The 6000-nt window shown below is 40.3% G+C and overlaps 1 long non-coding RNA gene across 1 annotated transcript in view; it reads right to left on the bottom strand.

The window, feature by feature from the left end:
• Positions 1-338: 338 nt before the first annotated feature.
• The window catches only part of LOC148685924 (uncharacterized), a 44025-nt gene continuing 38363 nt past the window's right edge, over positions 339-6000 (bottom strand). Inside the window, exon 5 of the long non-coding RNA XR_015949535.1 lies at positions 339-1961. This is a non-coding gene — a long non-coding RNA (uncharacterized LOC148685924). The remainder of the gene's footprint in view (positions 1962-6000) is intronic.

Here is a 6000-nt window from a genome sequence, read left to right as displayed (position 1 = left end):
ATGTGCTTGTCTAAATGCTTCCCCGAGAACAGACATAGTGGTTCAGCATGCCATTGCTGGACACCTTCTGCCCTGAAAAAGAAATTCTGAGCTGGAGGCCAGCAGATGTTTTGAAACCAGTACTGTGCCAAAACTTGTCTTCCCCATTTCCTCTTTCATTCCTGGGAAAGAGACTTCATTTTTCCTGCCTATTTCTCAGAGCATTTTTGAAATTCTTTAAAATTTTAGTGGGTGTGATTAATTTCCCTAATCATTTTGAGGTGGCTACAAGTCTTCTTCTTCTTCTTCTTCTTCTTCTTCTTCTCCTCCTCCTCCTCCTCCTCCTCCTCCTTCCCATTTTACATTGCAGTTGTGCTTTGAAATCTTCCTGAGTGACTGCACTTCCTGATCTGAAAACATCTCATGCAGAAATTACTTTATGAAGTCCTCATCGACTGAAGCACAGGAAGCTGGGTACCAAAAATCTGAGATTGGGACAGTCACTCATTTAGTTTTCAGGGGAAGTCCTTAAAATCCCGTTCTTCCAAAATAGCTTGTGCAGAACTGCTCTAAGGATCTGTGTTAGAACACAGTTCTAAAATTTAGTACAAACATTCTAAAATTTAGTGCAAACATTCTTTTAAATGTCATAATTCTGTTCCCTTGCTTTGCCCTCAGACTGATAATTGCACCTTTTAAAAAATGTGTTAAATTTAAGCAACTAAATAATTAGACTTCACATTAATATTGAATACTCACAAACCACACATTCTTCCTCAAATAACATTCAGTTCAAAATAAGACCTCTTGTTCAGTTTAATTACCTTGGCAAAAACTGAACTAACTGAGGGTTGTATACAGTTTAGTATTCTTCTGCTGACAGGAGGCTCTTTGAACTACCAGAGGGTTCCATCAGTGGAATAAAGAGGGAGGAGATTTTTGCCAATTTCCCCTCCCACCTGTAGCCTGCATATTACTGCCCATATTGTTTCAAGTAATTCTCCAGTGCTTTGGGACAGAATGGAACAGGGAAAATGGGGCCCCATAGAGTTCATTGAAAATTACTTCTCTCCCTGGAGCATTGACAGAAGCCTCCACTGAATCAAAAACGTCTTGTATCAGTAAAGGGACATCCTTAGGTACTTCTTGAAATTCACCCATCAAAATATATCCTCAAGAATCTTCCTCACTAAGTAAATATTCTTGGTACATGGTGCGAAACAAAACAAAACACAAAACACAAAACAACAAAACAAAACAGAGGCAGAAGCCTTACAAAGGTCCTGATGTGCTTGGCTAGCTCAGCCTTGTCCAACCTGGGTCTCTTCTTAAGTTTGGATTACAATTCCTATCAGATCCAGCCAGCTTGCAGAGCCCATTTTCCCCTCCCCTTGGTTGCCCCCAAAAGCCTGTCCAGAGGAAAGGGGACTTCTTGAACAGCATGGATTATGTCATGTGGGACTATAGTGCCAGGAGGAAGGGACCTTGAATGAATGGGACTCTGTTGCTACAATATCCCTCCACTCAGTTTCAAGTAATTCTTCTATCACATTGCAGTTCCAAAATGACCCAGCCTATAAGGTTCAGGTGGCTCTCCTGGAGGACCTCTGGGTTATTTTTTGGCAGGGGGAGAAGATTAGTTGCACAAGATGTATTACACTTGCACAACCATAGGATGCAACCTGTTGGGCATATATTATATAATCTGTTTAGTTTCAATCACACTGGAACATGAAGTGCTTCCAGGCTCTTCATTGATTACTAAAGGGCATTATCAGTTTATGTCAATATTCTGCACTTACAGCTCTGTATATGTCTGACTGAGTTATGATTATTAATCCTTTACTGCTTTACCTGCTCTAGACCAACATCAAAGCTTGGCCTTTGGATCCTTCAGCTGTTCTGCTCCCCTGTTGGTGTCCATGGTCCTGATGTGTCAGTTGAGTTCTAAGTTATATCATGCCTTCCAACACTTTGTGGCTCTGTGGACATTAATGATAAAGGAAACAGATTTTTTTTTTAGTATAATGCACTTAGATTTCTTAACATGTCTTTTGGCAGGCATCAGACAAGAATGCTTATTTATAACAAAAGAATGAAGGCAATGCTATTTATATGGTAACATTTAATCAAGTAAATCCATACAACAGGCAAAGCAAGCTGCCTTAAAGACTGGGAAACAGCATTAGTGGAACAATGAACAAAGATGGCTGCCTAGGATTTCCAAAGTAAACAAAATGCTTTTCTGTGCAAATCTTATTCAGCCTACAAATAAGTACAAAGAGCATAAAAATCACATTAACAAAGGTGAGTGTTTTTTCTAATAAAAATATATGTTCATGTTTTCAGGGAAAAAAAATGTTGCTTTCATTAAGGTATCATCCTAAAGCAGGGATGATGAACCTTTTTTTCAGACTGAGGGCCAGATTCCCTTCTGGCCAGCCTTTTGGGGGCCACATGCCAGTGATGAGCAGGGCCACAGGCAAAAGTGTGTGCAGAAACAAATGTGAATATTACCTTTGCACAGTAGGCTAGTTTCTGCCCACATTCACACACACACCCTCTATTCAGGCAAGGGCACATTCTGTGAACAAAGCAGGAGGTGAACTCAAAGAGGATGTGTGGCCCAAGAAGAGTCCTAATAGCCACACAGTGAGGCCTGAAGGGCTGCATTGGCCCCTGGACCTGAGCGTATCCATTCTGGTCCTAGGGCCCTTTTGAACTTAACATTGATAGTGGCATAGTTGCTGCTTTTTTCACCAGATTTTCTGGTATGCTGACTTTGTTATTATTTGGCCAGTACTCTGGAAGAATGTACTCAAAACCCCACAAAAAGCTGACTTTTGTGAAAGATCTGGAATGGATCCTCAATATTTTCATTTGTGTGACATGTGTAGAATCATCGCCCCTGTTTCTATGTGGATGGGATTGATGTTTGTGGTTGGAAAGATTTCTGTTTTGTGCTACGTCCCTCTGAGCTGTCAATTTGCAAGCTCAGTTCAGAGAAGAGATATGGCAGATGTAGAGAACAGTACCAAGTCAAACTACTGTCCATAACAGCAGTTACTAACAGCAGACAAAATTTCATCACAATAACTGGGTTCGCCATAGCTCAGGCATGCACATTTTTCCTCTTCTAATCTCCCACACTCCCACAAAAATAGAATTCTGTCCCCACGCAATTGCTCATAACTCTGACATTTACTGGCTGGAGGAATACAGGGGTATATAAGGGGTGTGACTACAGCCACTGAACTTCTCTCAATTCAGGCACATTTGCATGGAAAGGAAAACTCCACACTCGCTCTCTAATAACAGCAACATGTGATCAAGGTGCCAATGAGTTATGAATTCTCTTAAAAACATTGGCTCAAACAGCAACTATGCTACTATAAATGGTAAGTGCTGAAAGGCCCCTATAAGCACTAAATAGTAACCATACACATGGAAAGCAATTGCTCCTACTGTTTTGCAATATCCTTGTTTCCAAAGGCAAAACAAAATATTTTGGTTTAGACTCAGGTTTCTTAAGGTTGGAAGATAGCTTTGTTAAGAAGCTTTTTGAACTACGTGGATAGCTAAATTCCCAGTAGACATATATGAGATAGTTTCAAGCTTCTGCAACTATTTTGTTAATAGGTTCCCCCTCTCATTCCCTGCTTCACCATAGCTGTCAAGTTCTCCCCTTTTTAAAGGGAAATTCCCTCATACTGAATAGGCTTCCTCACAAGAAAAGTGAAAACTTGACAGCTATGCCCTTCACTAAGGTAAGGGCTAAGCAGCATGGGAAAGAGAAAGGATTTAGAACAGAAAACTATTCTCTTTTAAAAATAATTGTAACTTGGACGCCCAAGTAAACATTTAGAAGAAATGATAATATAAACATCTGACAGAGACAGGAGAAACAACATTAAAACGGAGGTCTAAGTCATCAACAGAGAGAAATTAATTAAGATGAACAATAATACCTTTTTAAAAAAGTCCTCACAATCATTATTTAAGGTAAAATGGCTAAGACGGGTCATGATTTGCAGAATGCATATATAGGTTTCATTGCTCGTAATCAAAGACCATGACTTCTTACTCTTAACCATCAAATTTATGAAGAGCCTCTTAGTCCAGCATGCTGTCCTCACCATGGCCAACCTATGGGAAGCCCATAAGCAGGTCATGGTGTCATCCACAAACATAACCACCATACTGCTCATCCCCAATGCTATTCTAGAAATAGAGGTGCTGGAACTCACCATGTTGAACACCTCCCTCGTTTCCTTATAATGGCAATGGCGCTCATCTGAAAGGTGCCAGAACTGAGTTCAGGCTGGGGAAAAGCCCTGCTCATCGTTAATCCCAGGTCATTTACAAACATGCTACAAAGCACAGTCCCCTGTACTTATCCTTGGGGGGGTGGGACACCCCACTTCTTACATCCTTCCATTATGAGATCTGTCAATTAATTTCTAATTTCAGCTTCATTTTCTTTAACCAGTTGCTGATCCATAAGTGGACCTATCCTCTTATCCCATGATTGCCAAGAGTTAGCCTATGCTAGCTGGCAAATAATGTTTCACCTAATAAGCGTCAGAATGTAATGATATCAGGTATTGGATATACACTTATGGAGAATTAAGTTCCATTTTTCAAGTACCGTAGCTTCAATACTGGTCTTTTTCTGTGCTGCCATACTGAAGTACCTCAACCTTGGAAAAGCACTTCCAGGAGTCATAATTACGCTACTCAGTCAGGTCATGGTCTCTGTCATGAAGCTGCCAACCAAACACCGCCTGTAATCTTTCTGCCTGTGTGTGTGTGCTTGTCCATGTGGTGACTTTAAAAAAACCATTTTATAGCAATAGTTCAAGCATGGTTTCATGTTCTCTTGAGATAATGAAGATGCTCCAGAATCCAGATGCTAAAAGATTGTCATTGGCTATCTTCCCGAGGACATGGTCTCTGAGGCAGCTCACTCAAAATCTTGGCAATCTATATTCTCCCTCTGAAAATCCAGCAGAAAGTACAGCTTTGCAGTAATATTTGGTGAGTTTGCATGCATCAAAACACCACAGTAATGTGGTTGAATCTCATAGGCTTAATTATGTGCTTAAAAAACAAAATATGAACGTGCTTATGTAATTTGCTGGAGAGGTCGCTTAAACTGGAATGCCTGCATTACTGGCTGTTGGAATTTAAATGCATGCATATGGAGGGAAGAAGAGGAGGAGGAGGAACAAGCCAAAGCTGGCTTGTGAATTTGTTTAACTGCTTGAAGGTTATGTCAAGGAACAATCATCACCTGCTCGGTGGTCTAGATGATTGGATTTCTTATTATCGGGGATGCACTGAACTGTGAAATAGAAAACCCATTGCTCTAGGTAAGAAAGAGAAGGTCTCAGCCTAGGGGAAAGAGTGACAAGCTCTTTAATTATATTAGTAATGGCTGCCAAGAAAGAGCTAGCCAAGGCACTACCACCAGGTAGGCCAGAAGAAAAGTGTGAATTGGTATAGAAAAGCTGGAGTGAGCCACAGGTGTTTTCATCATCAACATTGATCTGCCATTGGTTCTGGAAGACTACCATACATCATGGGAGTTAAGCTGAATTTCTGCACCAGATACTCCCTGGCTTTCAAAATGTCATGTGCACTTCTTCAACATCAAGCTTATTGTTTTCACAAAATACAAACAGCAAACTTGAGTAATTGTTATTCATTATTTTCCATCTCATTTATATACTGCTCTTGCTCTCTGAGCCTACACAGCAATGATAAAGCATTTTTAGAAAGCTGAAAATAGTTAAAACATTCTCACTTTAGTTAAAAACATACTTTAAAAGTTAAAAGTGTTCTCAGCCAGTGATCTGAGGATTGCCAGGAACAGCATCTTTCACTGATCAAGTGCCTAGGTAAAACGCTTTTAAATTTGTGCTGAAAGTCAGTAATGAAGGAGTCAGACACACCTCACTAAGGTGCCACAAACAGGTAGTCACCACTGAAAAGGTCCTGACATACCTAATGTTCTGTTTC

The sequence above is a fragment of the Zootoca vivipara genome, chromosome 4 (genome assembly GCF_965207765.1).
Source record: "Zootoca vivipara chromosome 4, rZooViv2.hap1.1, whole genome shotgun sequence".
In the NCBI taxonomy this organism is placed as follows: Eukaryota; Metazoa; Chordata; class Lepidosauria; order Squamata; family Lacertidae; genus Zootoca; species Zootoca vivipara.
Note: the sequence above shows the minus strand (reverse complement) of the source record. Positions and strands in the feature narration are given on the sequence as shown.